This window comes from Mirounga angustirostris, unplaced genomic scaffold (genome assembly GCF_029215605.1).
Source record: "Mirounga angustirostris isolate CCGP_5_RB_7025 unplaced genomic scaffold, mMirAng1.0.hap1 SCAF_7, whole genome shotgun sequence".
In the NCBI taxonomy this organism is placed as follows: domain Eukaryota; kingdom Metazoa; phylum Chordata; class Mammalia; order Carnivora; family Phocidae; genus Mirounga; species Mirounga angustirostris.
Genome location: NW_026991715.1, coordinates 112,018,347 through 112,037,030, shown reverse-complemented (window position 1 = coordinate 112,037,030; position 18,684 = coordinate 112,018,347).

The window sequence follows — 18,684 nt, the reverse complement described above, 5'->3', positions numbered from 1 at the left end:
TCCCAGGACCCTGAGATCATGACCTGAGCCGAAGGCAGATGCTTAACCAGCTGAGCCACCCAGGCACCCCAGAGAATCCTTCATTTTTTAAAATAAAATTTGCGGAGATATCCTGCAAATTTACATATGACTATCTACGGCATTAGAAATCAACTTGTTCCTTATTTATTAATTCAAGATGGAACTTCATTCTTCGGAAGTGAGTTTTAATAGAGATTTAGGAATACAGACAGGAAACATACAAGAGTTGGTGTGAGAGGTCTCGTTCTGGAGCCAGCTAGATCTAGATTCTGGATTTGCTTTGAGCCTCATGTTCTCTTCTGTGAATTAGAATCGTGCTATGATTTCTTGGGTTATTGCCAGGATTATACAATATAATATATGTATGGTCCTCATAAGATGTTAGCTATTTTTGTATTTTCCAAGGGTATAATTGGAGTTCCCATTGTAATTAAACAGTTAAGGAAACAGTTCACTGTGATCAGTGCTTTGATGTAGGGAGATTGGCCTGTGGGGGTTGCATGCATCATTCTGTTTCATTCTCACAAGGGTATAGGGCTGGAATCACTGCCCTGCATCTTTCCTGTATTAAGCTACTTTGTTTAGAGGTTGCTCCTAGAAGTGTACTGCTAATGTAACAAAAACTAAAAGAGGTAACATTCGCCAAATCCTGGGGCAGTGAGAAAACCGATGTTAGAGCCTGGAAAGATGGTGACAAACTGGCAAAACATATGGTAAAATTGTCTCCTCTACATAAGCCGACTGTGTGACACCTCTAGAAGATACTAGAAAACAGAATATTGGCAATATTTGCTGATTGATCTTAGCTGTCTTTGGCAAACTATTACAAGAAAGAGATAAACTTGGGCAAAATTAATGATTGACCAGCCAAAATGAAAGCAAATAGAGTCCAGACATTTGGAGTCTTACAGAGTTAAAGAAAAACCAACTATTCTAGATTTCAAATGACAAGAGAATGATTTAAAAGACTTTATTTTCTTTAAATAGGCCCCACGCGCAGCGTGGAGCCCAACATGGGGCTTGAACTTACAACCCCGAAATCAAGACCTGAGCTGAGATCAACAGTTGGGCACTCAACTGACTGAGCCAACCAAGCGCCCCTAAAAGACTTTAAGTATCAACAACCTGATAAACCTTTTCAGTGAAATAAAGGGACTCAGAAAAAAAAGATCCTATTAAGGGGCTAAAATCTCATTCAAGCCTGTCATCCTCAAAGGAGAGCCTCATCTGCCACTCTGGCTGCATATTAAGAAGCTCAATTTTAGTCAGCTGCAGCTGAGAAGACTGGGGCTTCCATGCCCAACCTAGCTCCTGCCTTATACAGCAGAGGCTTTACCCAAGGCAAGGAAGGCCAAGAGTCCTGGGGCCCTGATCCCACCCCACCCCCCATACTCTAGTTTGTAGGGCAGATGTTTCATGCTAGGGGGCAGGATGAAAGGACAGCAAGCTATCATTCTCCCAGGTCCCACTTATAGAGCAGAGGTTCTATCCTGGAAGGAGTGACTCAAAAAGACCTTGGGCTCCCATTTCTCCTCCAAAATCCCACTTGTAGGGTGGAGTTTCTATGCAAGAGGAGAAGCCAAGAAGTTTCTTCAACTCCACTTGTAGGATAGATGTGTCACTCCAGGAAAAATAGGCTGCCCCTTCCACCTCCTCTATTGATCTGATGCAGTAAATGAGACACCTGTCCAGAGGGAGAAGAGGAAGGGAGGGCTGGAGCTCCACAGCTCCATGGAAGGAGCTGCCTTTATTTGCTACACAGTGGGGGGAACGCATGACTTAGGCATTGGTGAACTTAGAGACCTTAGTTGTAAGCGATTATAATTCTAATAGTTCTATAAAACAACAACAAATGAAACAGCAGGCCATCCAGAAGTTTAACAGAAAGAATCAGGGAAATAGCTAAAAAGTGCCCTGTAAGATTGTAGTTATAATAATCCATCTGGAAAGCTGTGCACATGTCTAGGTATCACACACATATCGAGGACCAACCGGAGCAGGCACTTGAAAGGCCCTAGTCACTCTTAGACATGGGGCAGGCTTGAAGGAATTCCCAAGTCATACACAGATCCATGAACAAGGAGTGGAAGCCTTACTGGCTCAAGGGGCCTAAGCACAGCCTCTCACCGATCACTGGCTAAACATTACGCTTTTTTGAGCCTGGGTGACTCCTGGGAAGCACATGGGGAAACTGAGCACTGACATCAGAGGCTACACACTGTTGGGGAAAACAGACTCCACGGAAATTAGTCCAGGGAAGCCATGAAGCCAACTAATAAAATTAACAAAACAGAGCAACATCAATGATCCCTGAGAGGGATGTATCATAATCCAAAGTTGCAACACTGTATTATCTCAAAAACTATGAGAGATGCAGAGAAACAGAGTATTATCACCTTCAATACAGGAAAAGTAGTGGCAATAGAAACTACTTTGAGGAGGCCCAAATTATGAACTCATATGGCAAAGACTCCAAAAAAGCTATTATAGTTTCAAAAAGCTAAAGGAAATTACGTTTATGACAGTAACTCATCAAATAGAGACTATCAGTAGGTAAACATTATTTGAAAGAGCCAAGTGGAAATTCTGGCATTGAGAGGTAACAGTACCTGAAATGACGAGTCACTATAGGGGCTCAACAGTAGATTTAAGTTGGCAGAAGAATCAGTAAATTTGAAGCTAGATTGTTAGTATACATTCTGAGAACAGAAAAAGAATGAAGAATAATTAACTGAGCAGCCTTCTGATTTCTTGTCTGACACGGAATAGTCTTGGAGTTATCAATCCCATTTTTTAAAACAAGAAAAACAATCTGAACAAACTGGAAACCAACAACTCTTCTTGGATCTTGCAAAGAATTGAGGTCACAGGACAAACCACTGCTGTGAATACTAGCAAGGAAGGCAGACACTGGGAGGTTAGAGGGCAGGATGGCTAAGGGCTATAGAACGTGTTTCCCAGGGGATGGTGACCCGTGTCTGTGCTTTCACTGAAACCCTTGCATGCTATGCTTTGAATGCGTGAATTGTATGATATACAAACTATATCTCCATAAATATGCTTTCAAAAATTGAGTTGCTGGGTCTGTAACATAAAGAGATATAATATTACAATACAAAGGAGAGGAGAAGAAAAGTTATGGGGAAGTAAGGAAGTATTAAGTAAGTGTGTGTGTCTTGTCTTCTCTTGGTTTCTTCAAAAGATGTAAAATTATGTAAAGCAACAATTATAACACTGTATTGTTGGGTTTTAATATATAGAGACATGACAACAATAGCATAAAGTGAGGGGTGGGGCAGATGTTCTATATATCTTGGAATTAAGATTAATCTGAAGGATATTATGACAAATTAAGAGATACTGTCTAAGCCCTAGAACAACCACTGAGGAAATAACAAATAGTTTAAAAATCAGTAGAAACTCTGCCCTCAAGAATGGAGAGCATAGGGCGCCTGGGTGGCTCGGTTGGTTAAGCGACTGCGTTTGGCTCAGGTCATGATCCTGGAGTCCTGGGATCGAGTCCCACATCAGGCTCCCGGCTCAGCTGGGAGTCTGCTTCTCCCTCTGACCCTCTCCCCTTTCATGCTGTTTTTCTCTCTCTCTCTCAAATAAATAAATAAATAAAATCTTAAAAAAAAAGAAAGAAAACAGAATGGAGAGCACAGCTTTTCTGTCCTGAAGTGTGTGCTCTGATAGCTCCAAAGTGGACAGTGTAGAAAGAGAGGGGGAAAGAGTAACTTCACAGTGGAGAAATGGGACAAACATTATCTCAGATGATCAGTGTTGATACCAACACTGCTAAGTCAGGCTGGCAGCGGGCACCCTTGCTATAATATGATGAAACGGTACTTTGCCTCTGTCATCTTCCTCCCTAAAAACACACAACTGCAGTCTAAGCATGTGAAAAATATCAGAAAAATCCCAATAGAGGGGCATTTCACAAAGTACCTGACCCAGTCCTCGAAACCGTCAAGATTCTAAAAACAAGGAAAGTCAGAGAAACTGCCTCAGCAAGAGGAGCCTGAGGGGACATGATGACTAAATGTAATGTAGTATCCTGGAGGGAATCCTGGAACAGAAAAAGGACATCCGATAAAAGCTAAAGAAATCCGAGTAAAGCATGGACTTCAATTAATAATGTATCAACATTGGTTCATTTATTCTAACAAAAGTTCCGTAGAATGTAATCTGTTAATAAAAGGGAAACTGCTTAAAATAATAGAATCAACAGTATATATAATCTTGACTATCAGTCTACATGCTAGAGAATCCACAAATGGTATCCACCACAAATGGAATCATCCACTAGAAGTTCTTGAGAAAGCCCTGTGAAGTGGAACGAAATTTGTAACCAACAAGGCAGGGTAAGAGGTTTCTGGCCCCCTTCCTTTTTCCTTAATAGAAATTACTTGGGAAGCATCCTGACACCTCCCCATACACAGGGCATGATGGAAAAAGACAGTTGGCAGGATTGGGGGGGAGTGCAGGGGAAATGGGGCAGGGTAGGTACCATACATCTGGGATTGGAGTGATTTTGAAACATTTTTGAAGCCGAGGGTCTTACCGTCTGTTCACCTCACAGAACAGCAAATTCCTTTGGTAAGAAAATTCCCAGGGTAAGAAACCCTGATGAAAGACCAGACCTCCATCTCTTTCTCTCCCAGGGGACTGGTTTTCCTTTCCTGGTTGGCTGCAAGACAGAATTCTGCTGGGTCCTCTCCTCTTCCAGGGAGTTATACCATCATCCAGCATTGGCCCTTGAGAAGAGTCACCGTCTTGTATTCTAAGATGGGTTCCTTGTAAGAGGACATATTGACCACTCCATCCATGTTTGCATCTTTCTCCACAAACTCATCTGAGCCTAGTGGCCAGTACACTATGTCTCTTTCTAAAAAAACTTAGCCAGGGTAGTTTTTCAATGTCCTTTCTCCTCACTGGAACTTGCCTGCCTTATTGAGCATAAGGATGGTTTTTGTGGCTGTCTTCTCCTTATAAGGTAGGGCACATAGACCCACGGGTGGGCTGTGTTTACTTTCTTGAAGAAGATATCACTTGGCTTAGGAATACCCGCCAGCCATGTCTGAAATCCCAGAAACAGGAGACCAGAGAAGAGGGTGAGGCTGCCTGTAACTGCCTTGACAACTAAACCACCAATGGATTAGAATCTTAAAACCATAGCACCATGGAAACAGAGTCACAGAATTTTGGATCCAGGTGGTACTAGAGAGCTCACGTAATCTAACAATTTAACAACAACAAAAAAATTATCACTTACCTGATTAGAAGAAGTTTTTAGCCATGTGGCTTATTTTCTTGAAACTGAACACACAGGACAAGAATAGTAGTATCTTCTTGGTTGCCTGATGAAAGCATAAAATAAACCCAAAACCCTGACGTACCAGAAGCTATGGGAAAAAGAAAGATGATGAGGAGAGTCAGAAGCATTTACTGGATCAGGGTTTGAAGGTGTTGAAAGTGGAGAATGGAAGGTGCATGAGGTGGGGTGGAGAGATCAAGACTGCTATTTCCCTTATCTCTTCCCTTGAAATTTCTTTATTATTAAGACTTTCATTCACCTGCCTTTGGTTTTAACATATAAGGTACAAACTTTAACACAGATGTGAATGCTGCTACTTCTGAAATCAAGTTCTTATAATCTTCAGTCTATTGACAGTTAACCTGGCATATCTTTGTAACCTTGCATAAGACAATAGATACTTAAATATTACACCAAAAGCATAAGCAAAAAAGTAAAAAAAAAAGATGAATTGGTTATTATCAAAATTTAAAAATTTTGTGCTTCAGAGGACACTATCAAGAAACCAAATAGATATGGGACAAAATTTTGGAAAATTATGTATATGATAAGGGACTTGTATCTAGAATATATAGAATTCCTATTGAAAAGAAAAATAACCCAACTTAAAAGTAGATATAGGAGGGGCACCCGGGCGGCTCAGTTGGTAAGCTTCTGACTCTTGATTTCGGCTCAGGTCATGATCTCGGGGTCATGAGATCAAGCCCTGCATCAGGCTCTGCACTGGGCATGGATCTTGCCTAAGATGCTCTCTCTCCCTCTCCCTCTGCTTCCCCCCCACCCAACTCACGTATATGCTCTCTCTCTTAAAAAAAAAAAAAAAAAAAAGTAGATACAGGGTCTGAATAGATGTTTTTCCAGAGAAGATATACAGATGACCAATAAGCCCATGAAAAGATGCTGAACACCATTAGCCATCAGGAAAATACAAAGCAAAGCCACAATGAGATACCACCTCACACCCCCTAATGTGTCCATAATTGAAAAAATGGGCAAGGGGCCCCTGGGTGCCTCAGTTGGTAAAGCGACTGCCTTCGGCTCAGGTCATGATCCCGGAGTCCTGGGATCGAGTCCCGCATCGGGCTCCCTGCTCAGCGAGGAGCCTGCTTCTCCCTCTGACCCTTCCCCACTCATGTACTCTCTCTCTCTCTCTCATTCTCGCTCTCTCAAAATAAATAAATAAATCTTTAAAAAAAAAAAAGAAAAAATGGGCAAGAGCAAATGTTGGAGAGGATGTATAGAAACTGGAACCCTCATATACTTCTTTGCTGATGGAACTGTAAAAAAGCTGCTTTGGAAAACAGTCTGATAGTTCCTCAAAAGATGAATTGCACTCGTAGGTATCTACTCAAGAGAAATGGAAACATACGCCCACACAAAAACCTGTACACCAATGTTCATAGCAGCATTATTCATAATAGCCAAAAAGTGAAAAGAGCCTAACTGTCCACAAACTGATGAATGATAAAGAAAAGCTGGCATGTCCATATGATGGAATATTATTTGGCCATGAAAAGAGGTAAACTACTAATACATGACACAAGGATGAACCTTGAAAACACTATGCTAAGTGAAACAAGGACCACACATTGCAATATTCCATTTATATTAAATGTCTAGATTAGGAAGATTCAGGGTCAAAGTATATTGGTGGTGGTCTAGAGATGGGAAGGTTGGGGAGATATGGGGAGTGACTGCTAATGGGTACAGAGTTTTGGGGGGGTGATGAAAATATTCTAAAAATGATAATGGTGATGGTTGCACCAAGGATGTGAATTATATCTCAAACTGTTATATATAAAAATGAAACCAGGGCGCCTGGGTGGCTCAGTTGGTTAAGTGACTGCCTTCGGCTCAGGTCATGATCCTGGAGTCCCAGGATCGAGTCCCACATCAGACTCCCTGCTCGGTGGGGAGTCTGCTTCTCCCTCTGACCCTCCCTCCTCTCCTGCTCTCTCTCTCTCATTCTCTCTGAAAGAAAGAAAGAAAGGAAGGAAGGAAGGGAAGGAGGGAGGGAGGGAGGAAGGAAGGAAGGAAGGAAGGAAGGAAGGAAGGAAGGAAGGAAGGAAGGAAGGAAGAAGGAAGGAAGGAAGGAAGGAAGAAGGGAGGAAGGGAGGAAGGAAGGAAGGAAGGAAGAAGGAAGGAAGGAAGAAGGAAGGAAGAAGGAAGGAAGGAAGGAAGAAGGGAGGAAGGGAGAAAGGAAGAAGGGAGGAAGGAAGGAAGGAAGAAGGAAGGAAGAAGGAAGGAAGGAAGGAAGGAAGAAGGAAGGAAGGAAGAAGGAAGGAAGGAAGGAAGGAAGGAAGGAAGGAAGGAGGAAGGAAGGAAGGAAGGAAGGAGAAGGAAACCAGATCTGGGATTGGGAATGCTTGTTGCTACTGGAGCATCACAGCTTCTAGGCCCTGTCAGCTGAGAGGAAAGAAATATGTTTATATTAACTCCTGTATATCCACAAACCTGTAAGTATCTCTGTATATATCTATCTGTACCCACCGTCACTAAGCATGATTTCACAGTCTCCAGCTCTAATCCAGTATCATGTGGACCATCCTAACCTTCCCCACGTACTTATCTATAACCTGGCACTCCAACAATGAGAAACCTGGCTCCCCCATCTACCACCCATTTATTTAATTGTTCAATTCCAGTATACATGTGTAGTGGTTCAGGATTATTATCTTGTACCTCTGTGGAAAACAACATTAGCAACTAGGGTACAGTGTTTATTTGCCTCTAGTCTTACTCTTCCACCCATTTCCCAAGTTAATTTAGGCCAATACTTTTTCCCCTCACCCCCTGTAGTGAGGTTACTTCATACATGTGTGCTACAGTTAGATTCTTTTGTCAAAGCCTAAACTCCATCCTGAAATCCTCCTACTGCCCAGATTATGTTTTTAATTGATTACATTCAAGTTCATGGTTTGTGCTAAGTTCTATGGGTTTTTACAATTTCAGTGTCATGTATATTCTTCATTACAGTGTCACACAGAATAGTTTCATACCCTAAAAATCACGTGTACTTCCCCTGTTCAACTCCCCTCCCCTTCTCTGAATTCCTGAAAGCCACTGATATTTTTACTGTCTGTATAGTTTTCTTGCCCATAGTCCTATCAATGGAATCATACAGTATACAGCCTTTTCCATTTGGCTTCTTTCACTTAGCAGTATGTATTTAAGATGCAACCATGTTTTTGTGTGGCTTGATAACTCATTTCTTTTTTGTCACTGGATAATATTCCATTGTATGGATGTAGCAGTTATTTTTTAACATATTTTATTATTTATTTATTTTATTATTATTTTTGACTGAAGTTGAAAAGAGGGACAAGAATGAAGAGTAGGAGAAGCACCCGTCCCACCAGGTTAGTACAAGACACCATCAGTAAAGCACTAGGAACTGGGCTCCTGTTGTTGAGAGTGAAGGGAGTACAGGAAAGTCACAAGAGCAGCGACATGAGAATGTAATGGGAGGAGAGCAGGTGGGCAGTGATAGGGCTTGATGTCTTACTGACCCCTGAAAGAAAATCTCAAGTTGTGTCCATTTTGATTATCATCTAACAGGTTCCAAAATTCAGGCTTTAGAAGCATGTGGGAGGAACAGCCTGGAAGGATACCCACCAGGTATTTTTAGTGTATCCTCGGACAAGTGTTCTGAGGACCCAGTGGTCCATTTGTCATCTACCCCAGGAACGTCTCTGCCATGCAGCTGAAGGGAACCCACATGCACTTTCTTCACAGGGTTTACCCACCTTCTGAACCCAGATAGAAGATACCAAACAAGTACTGAATTTCCCCCAGATTTCACCCCCATGTGGAGATTGTCAGCTCGGGAAGAACATTGCACAATAGCCTGGTCTAAGCAGAGGTTTTTGTAGTGACCTAGTCCAGCCCTCTAACTCCTCCACACCAGTGCTCAAGTGGCTTGGGGATCCTCCAGGAAAGCCCACCAATTTCCCATGCTCAAGGAGGTATTGCTGTCCTGGCACCCTTCAGAACTCTTGAAGAAGGAGCACAAGGAGAGCCTCATTTCCATGAAACAGGGACCGTGATCTCAGAATTCTAAGTCACAGACTTGGTGTAAGCAGCAGAGTTGACCTACACTCCAGAGTTTATGGCACAGTGTCCTCCTGCCCTTCTTCTGTCCAGAACATTGAAGATTCAAGATAATATCTGCAAGCCATGGAAATCTTGTAAATTCATCATGATGTTTGCACCAAAGGCACCAAGCCTTTTAAGCTTGCCCCATGTATTCATGGCTCTGTAAATGGTTATTCTGCCCAGAGCCACTGCATGTAACTGTCATTTAGATTTTCACTTGCCTTTTGGTACTAATGGGGTCAGTTTTTGTCATTTAAGTTTTAAAAACTCTCTGGATACCTGGGGAAGTAGTATAGCTCAGTGATTAAGAGCACAAGTTTTGGGGTGCCTCGTTCCAGTTTATTTAGGTATGTACCTAGAAGTGGAACTGTTTGGCCATATGGTAATTCTATGTTTAATTTTTTGAAGAACCACCATACTGTTTTCTGCAGTGACTTCTGATGTACAGTTTTAAGTTCAGACTTTCTAATATGATAAAAAGAAAAAGAAAAAAAAAAAAAAACTGGAAGCTGAAAACTGACCTTCCCTCATAGAGCCAGATATACAGGCCCTGGTTAAAGACTGAAAACAGTATCATCACCCTTCCTGCTGATGATATGAGAGTGTTACTTTTTTATAATTTAAATTTTGTTTTAAGTCGTGATTATTAAAACACTTAAACTGTAGAGTTTTTATGTGCTCTGGATGTCCGTGAAGTGGCCCTTGGGTGTGGAGTCTTTGAGAAATGCTGAGTAAACACTGAACCAACATCTATTAAACTTACTTAAGCCATCTCCTCCAGGAACTTTTCCTACCCTCTGCCCCAGGAGATTCTTCCTATCCCCTGAGCTCCTGGAGCAGACCCAAGGAGCAGATAAATGACTGTCGACGCTGCCACTCTCGGAGGCCCATGTGTCCCGGGGTGACTTTAGCATCAGCTTATGGTGTGTGTGCATTGTCCTGGAGCATGGAATCTTTTTTAAAAATATGATTCAGAATACTCCCCAAATCAGCTTGGCTTGTCACAACAGGTAACTTATAGGTATCTGGTTTTACTGACAGGTTCCCCCACGATTAAAGGAGCTATATTTTTCTTTTTTTTTTTTTAAGATTTTATTTATTTATTTATTTGACACAGAGAGAGAGCTATCACAGGTAGGCATGGCGGCAGGCAGAAGGAGAGGGAGAAGGAGTCTCCCTGCTGAGTAGGGAGCCCGATGCGGGGCTCGATCCCAGGACCCTGGGATCATGACCGGAGCCGAAGGCAGATGCTTAACCGACTGAGCCACCCAGGCACCCCAAAGGAGCTATATTTTTCTAATAGCAATAATTCATGCTTATTGTGAGAAATCGGACATACAACTGTAAAGAAAGTGAAAAGCAGCTGTATTCCACCACCCAGTGTAAACACTATTAACATTTAATGGGTTATCCTTTCATATGTGCATAGATATTTACAAAAAACAGGGCGTAGTTTATATGTTTTATAACTAGAGTTTTACTTAGCAGTACACCATCGACATCTATTTCATTATTTTAAAATGGCTTGATAATATTCCTCTTTATGGATATGCCACAATATATTTAGCCAAACGCCTATTTGGAGGCCTGGTTTGTTTTCAGTTTTTCAGTAATCTAAACGATGCTGAGATAACCTCTGGCTTCTAGATTATGAGCTTAATATGCAGTTTGAATTTTATCCACAAGGGGGAAGCAAGCTACTGTGAGAAGACAAGCTAAGCTCTAAAAGCAAAAAACAACTAGAAAGTTCTTTGGCATATATAAGCTCACCCCAAGCTTGTGAGGTGGATATTAATATTTTCCCCATTTTCTACGTAAGGAAACTGGGTGTGAGGAGTCATTCTCACCAACCAGTAAGTGCTGAGGTGGGATTCAAAGCTGTCTTCTGATTCCATTCAGCTTGCTTGCTTCATTTCCCTGCGCTTCCGAAGTTGACAGCAGTAAAACTTTCTCCCCACGTTCAGTTCAGTTCTAGGCACTGGGCTGGCATACTACGCAGAAATAAATGGGAGGATCCCTGCCCCTCAGAGGGTCATTATCAGGTGTGAGGACAGATTTATACATAAATAACTGAGTGACTAAATGCCCACCAGAATAGAGAGAGCCCAGGAAGGCAGGAAAGTCACTTTGTAGTGAGACTAGGAATGGCTTTATGAAAGAGACTTGATAGTTTTAAGAGCTAAGGTTTATTTAGCTTTTACTCTCTAAGAGGCACTGTGCTAAGTGCTTTATATGCATTTATTAGAAATTCCCCCATATGGGGCACCTGGGTGGCTCAGTCTCAGGTCACCTTCAGCTCAGGTCATGATCTCAGGGTCCTGGGAGTGAGCCCCACATCGTTGGGCTCCCTGCTCATTGGAGAGTCTTCTTCTCCCTCTCTCTCTGCCCCTCTCCCTGCTTTGTGTGCTCTGTCTCTCTCAAATAAATAAAAATCTTTTTTAAAAAAGAAAAAAGTTCCCCCATAGACCTGGAAGGTATTATATCCTTTTTACAGGAAAGAAAATTAATGGTCAGAGAGTTAAGAAATTGGCTACTTGTAGAAGAATGCTAGAATCCACATCCTTCAAGTCAGTTGATAGGACCTAATAGGGATGGTAGACTTTCAACAGGCAGAGGTCAGAAAGAGACTTTTAGGAGATGAAACAGGGAAACAAAGTCTTGGAGTCAAGAAATACCAGGACGTTTGCAAATGCAAGGTGATCATTGTGCCTGGAGGGTGAAAGAAGAGGAATCTGAGGAGATCAAAACTAGAAGACTAAACCAGATTGGAGAAGTCTGGGAATAGCAAGCCAAGGAGATCCTAGTGGATTTTGTAATCGGGGGAACCAACCAAAGAGAATGACATGACCTGTGCTTTATCAAGATGAAGTTATTGCATTGCATAAGGGGACAAGGAGACTAGGTAGGGAAAATCCATAGAATTTGACATTTCATCAGATGTTGGGGAGAGAGAAGGGAAAGCTATGATTAAAGTTCCAGGTTTGGGTAACAGAGAATGTGGATGTGTATTCCAAAGGAGAGGCTGCTGGGAGGGAAAAGGAGATGACGTCACTTTTCTTATGTGAGATTGAGGGGCCTGAGGGAGCTCTGGGTGGAGATGCTCACTGAGGAGCTGGAAGTAGGAAGCTTGTGCTTTAGATATGGTACCTGGGAATCACAAGAAATTGCCCCAGGAACTGGCTAGGGAGAATTTATACTTAAGATTCAGCAGGGGACGTTCATACCCTGATAACTTGTAATTCCACTGCCAGATTTCTGTCATAGAGAAGCAAAATCACCTGTGACAAGATGTGTGAAGGATGTTCAGGCAGCATTGGCTGTCACAGCGAAAGGATGCGTGAGGGGAGGAGTGAGCAAATAAACCATAAAATGTCCACATTGTGTAGGGGTTAATAATTCAGTAGATTTAAAATGCTCACATGGACAGATTTCTAAAACACACAGTGGACGAGGAAGGCAAATTGTAGCACAATAATAATGTGCCATGAAAAAAATAAAGGAGAAAAATGCCAAACAAACAAACAAAAAAATGCTTTCACGTACGTATTTTAAGTGATGGGTGTGGGTGCACAGAGAAAATTCCGGAAGGATAAACAGACTGCTAATTATGCTAGAGGAGAAGAGTTGTGACAAAAATGGAAAGCAGAAGGGGTGGAATGGGATTTTTGCCTTAGTTATCAAGTTTTGATTTTACAAGAGGAATGTAATCATATATTATGTGAATGAAAATTCTCAAACTATTAAAAAAATCTATAGGTCCAATGAGAATAAGAGAGAATGGAAGAGACAGGGACATATTCCAAGACTCAAGGTAAGTCAATATTAATGGAAACACTGGGAGAAGTTTCTGGAAGTGCAAGGGGGCGGGGGGAGGGGGATCCTCTGCACTCACCAACTCTGTAGGGACAACCAGCAGGATGAGCCCTGTGAGCTTAGCTAGTTTTCAACAGCTTTCAATTATAGCCAAGCTCCTGTGTCCTTGAAAGGTCACCATGTCCTACCACTTGCCTTGGAACAAGCTGGTGTTTTTCTGTTCTTTCTGACTTGTAAATGTCCTAAGACATTTCATCCAGTACTTGTGTTTGGACATACCCTCCTTTCCCAGAAATTCCCCAGGGTTCTTGGTGTTCTCATTCCAGTCTTTCAGACTATGAAAACCCAGTAAATACCTGCCATGTCTCTTGTCCCCCATTCAAAAATATTCCTGTTCCAGGTCACTTGCCATGGGAGGTTTTTAATGGAATTTCTCAAGGGACACCCGGCATGGATGTAGCTAACACTGACTGAGCACATGGAGGTGCCATGCATGGTGCTAAACTTCATATAAGTATCTCATTTAATCCTGCCAGCAACCTAGTTGGTACTACTATAACCCTCATTTCTGGGATGCCTGGGTGGCTCAGTGCGTTCAGCATCTGCCTTCGGCTCAGGTCATGATCCCAGAGTCCAGGGATTGAGTCCCACATTGGGCTCCCTGCTCAGCAGGGAGTCTGCTTCTCCCTCTGCCCCTTCCCCCCCACACTCGTTCTCGTTCTCTCTCTCTCTCAAAAATAAATAAAATCTTAAAAAAATAATAACGACCCTCATTTCACAGCTGAGACCTGGTGTGTGGTGGGTGAGTGTGTGTGTGTGTCTCCTTGTGTTAGTTTGTCCTAAGGGATTAAGTAGGGACAGTGGTAATTGGAGAGCATGAGGGACCGGACTGGAAACAAATTCTCAAGTGCTCAGGGGGGGTTCAGTTTGCCAAGTGCCTTTATAACCACCATTTCATTTGTTTTCACCATTAGTGCTCTAATGATGGTGGTCATTAGGAAAAATAATGAGATGAGTCAAACTTTAATTCCCTTGAAGTGGCAGCCATCGGGTCAAGGGTTTTTCGGGCCCATTAACCTACCATGCAGCCTTGGACAATTCTGCAAGGGGGTGGATGTAGACAGAATGTGTGCTCTCTGTGGCTTCTTTTGACCCACCTCTTTAAGGATCATTGAGTTTCCAGCAGCTGCTTCTGCCAGTCTGGACACTCTTGGCCAGGCACCCCGTGCTCTCCAAGCCCGTCCATCCCAGGAGATAAAGCTAAGTGGTAGAGGAGCCAGTTTTCTGGAGTTAGTAAACAGGCTGTTTATAGCCAGGAGCAGTCACGAGGCAGGAACAGGCAGGCTGGGAGGTCATGCTCCTTCTGAATGTTGAGATTTCTCATAAACATCCCCCGTCAGCCTTCTGGGATGCAAGGACAACTCTGGGCCCATTGCCCTTGCCTGGCAGAGCGCCAGGGCCCCCACACCTTACTCCCTTCTTCTTTCTCCCTGCCATGGCTCTCCTCCTCTTTCCTTTCTCTTCTCCTGTCCCCTTCTGTCGCCCTTCTTCCATAATGGAGAGAAGATCCATTTCCACATTAGACACATTTAATAACTTTGGGCAGGTAATTCATCCCTCAGAGTCTCCGTTTCCTCCCTTGTGAAATGGGGGTAATAATGGGGCTCTCCTCAAAGAATATCAGAGAAGGTGCCTAGCACTGTGTTTAGCACAACCAATGGGTATTTAAAACATGTTTGCCTTTCCCCTCTCCCCCTCCACCTCATCCCTTCTCCCTAATCCTGGCCCCCGCCCATGTTGTTTACGTTGGAGTTGGGAGAATGGGATAGACCTTACTTAGATAGGTAGATAAATAAATGAATGAGCTCACTTAAAATTGTGAAAAGTAATAAAAGAGTAACAAAACAAAGTGATGTGGGGAAGGAGGCTGCTTCTGTCTGCTGTCCTCAGAATAGAGTCCAAGGTCATCAAAGCCCATCTCCATCTGCCTTTGTTTACCTCTCCAGCCTTACCTCTCCTCACTTTTCACCTTGAGCTCTCTGCTTTAGCCATGAAGAACACAGGGTATCAAAGCTGGAAGAGGCCAGTCAGCCTTTGAGCCAGTGGTTCCTTCGGCTCCCGGCTCCAAACACTCCTGTGTCTCACTCATCGTGAAGGAGTCCTCCTACTCCTTCCCAGATTACTAGTTACTTCTACCTGGAAGTCAGCCCTGCAGCCACCGAGCTGAGTTCGGCTTCTCACTCTGTATTGCCACTTCCCCTGTGAGAGTATCCATCACCCTGCAGTCGGCTTATGGTCACCTCCCTACCCAACTGTGAGCCTCTTGAGGGCAGGAATCACTCCTCATTCACTCTGAGTCCCTGAATCCTCAGCAGTTGGGACAGTGCATAGCACCTGGTAAGTGCTTAATAGACACCTGTTGTTTACTAATGTGCTTATGGAATACTTGGTTTAGTAAGTTTAACAGTTCAGTAATATGAGGAAAAGGCACTGACAAGGCATAGCCCTAGAGAGAAAGAATGAATTGGAAAGGAAAAAAACCCTCCTCAGTTCTTGTTGAAGTTCATGTTCTAGCATCCTTCGGCTCCAACACTCTATCAGAGCCCTCTAAAAGGCTTACTGAGCAAGCAGGGCAGAAGGCGTTGACCCCATTTAACACCTCCCAGGGGAAGGTCATGCCCCAGAGGGGTGAATCTGCTTTGGCTGAAGTTACCCAGGCAGGTAGTGTTAGAGTATGTCTGAATAAGGTTAGGGCCCTAGAGACTTCGGCCCAACCTCTTCACCTTGTGGGAGATGTGCATGGGCATGGTAATATGCAGACTCTGAACTACCCGTGTCCTAGCATTTCAAATCAAAATAGCCATTTGAGAGAGACAAAAGCCACGAAGGAGGAGACCATATGATTTACCCACAGTACCCCTCGCCCTGTAACCCAGCCCAGATTCTGCTAGGCACCACCCCATTTGTCATCATGGACTCCTCCCTGGGTTCGGTTCATGAGAAGCTGCACCCTCTTAGACTGACCAGGATGGACAAAACCCCAGAATTCTAATTTCCTCATTTCTGAATTGGAGGGACTGCAAGGATCAGAGAGAAGGGACTAGTCTATGGCACATACTGAGAAAGGACCAGGACTCCAGACTGTCACTCCAAAACCTTCTCAAGTAGACTTCACAAGCCCCCTTGACATGAACCTTCTGAGTTGGGGAAGGGGTAGGAATGATATGGACCTGACCTGGCCATTTGTTAGCTGTGGTCATGTTGGGAGAAGCCAGTGGGGGAGGGGCAGGGATAAGCTACTTACCCCATCTTGTTGTTCTGCTCTGGAGTTTACCAGTTCCTTCCAGTCCTCATTGGTTTTGTGCATTGTTAGTTAACCCACAGGAAGTAGGATGTGGGTTGTTCACTGGTAAGTGATTATTTATGAGGGTTATTACTGCTCTTCCAGCACTAGAGTTTCTCCCAGCCCAACAATAACCTAGAAAGGATAGAGGTGGGTGGTGTGAGGCCAGCAGAGACATAGGTAGGACTCCCTACTACTAAGAAATGGGAAAAAGAGTTTGGGGTTCTAGCAACATGTAAGGGCATCCAAGAGAATGGAAGGGGCATTTTGGCTGAAAGCCTGCAGCTGCATTTAGCCTAGGTGTCACCCTTATAGATGCTTGTATTTGCTGTGGGACCTTAAACAAATCATTCAACCTCTCAGATGAGAGGGTTGAATGAGATAGTCTCTAAGAGGGGCTCTTCCCCTTTTTAAAAGTCTCCCTCCCACTAAACAGGCTTTGGAGCAAATGGGAGTCATTCACTTCATGTCAGGTAAACTCAACAAACCTGGTCAAACTTGCCAGGCCAGGTCCTGGTCAAGTTTAATTGGGAGATCTGCAGAAAAGAGTAAACATAGCAGGACTGCTCTGCTTAGAAAGATCTGTTTGTTGGGCGCCTGGGTGGCTCAGTTGGTTAAGCGACTGCCTTCGGCTCAGGTCATGATCCCAGGGTCCTGGGATCAAGTCCCGCATCGGGCTCCCTGCTCTGTGGGGAGCCTGCTTCTCCCTCTCCCACTCCCCCGCTTGTGTTCCCTCTCTCGCTGTGTCTCTCTCTGTCAAATAAATAAAATCTTTAAAAAATAAATAAATAAAAAATAAAAAAAAAGAAAGATCTGTTTGCACAGTTGGCCCTTGGTTGGCTTTGGGAACTTCAGTTTCAGGAGAATTTCCACCATTCCCAGAATTGGTAAGAGTGGGTCACTGTGCCCAAACTGTTGATACAAACAATGTGGTTTATGCTGAACACCTGCTCTCCTTCTGGGAGTCTGGAACTTTGGTACATGCGAAACAGCGGATGCCTACATGGCTAGCCCCGAGGAAAAGCCCTGGGCATTGAGTCTCTGATGAGTCTTCCTGGCAGATAACATTTTACATGTGTTGTCACAGTTCGTTGCTAGAGGAATTAAGCACATCCTGTGTAACTCAACTGGGAGAGGACTCTTGGAAGCTTGTTCCTGGTTTCCTCCAGAGCTTGTCCCATGCACCTTTTCCCTTTGCTGATTTTGCTTTGTGAGCTTTCACTATAATAAGTGATAGCATGAGTATGACTATATGCTGAGATCTATGAGTCCTTGTGAATCACTGAACCTAGAAATGGTCTTGGGGACCTCAGGTGATAAGCCAAGATTTCACAGGCAACCATAATCCTTTACCAATCTCTTAAGATTATATAGCTTAAACTAGTGCTGTCCAGTAGAAATATAACATCAGTTGCCTATGTAAAGTTTTCTAGCAGTCACATTTTAAAATGTAAAAAGAGGTAAAATTAACTTCAAGAATATATTTTCAGGGGGTCCCTGGGTGGCTCAGGCAGTTAAGTGTCTGCCTTCTGCTCAGGTCATGATCCCAGGGTCCTGGGATCGAGCCCCACATTGGGCTCCTTGCTCAACAGGAAGCCTGCTTCTCCCTCTCCCCCTGCTGCTCCCCCTGCTTGTGCTCTCTCTCTCTCTCTCACTCTCTCTGTCAAATAAATCTTCAAAAAAAAATATATATATTTTCAAGGTGCCTGGGTGGCTCATTCGGTTTAGCATCTGACTCTTGATTTTGGCTTGGGTCATGATCTCAGGGTCGTGGATCAATCCCCACATTGGACTCTGCACTCAGCGCGGAGTCTGCTTGTCCCTCTCCCTCTGCTCCTCCCACCACTCACAGGCTCTCGCTCTCTCTTTCTCTCTAGCTCTAAAGTAAATAAATAGTCTTTTTAAAAAAATACGTTTTCTTTAACCCAATATATAAAATATGAACATTTCAACATGTAATGATATAAACATTTATTGGGATATTTTACATTCTTTTTTTTCATATGAAGTCTTCAAAAACCCATGTGTATTTTATACTGGTGGCACATCTCAATGTGGACTAGCCACGTTCCAAGCACTCACTAGCCACACCTGG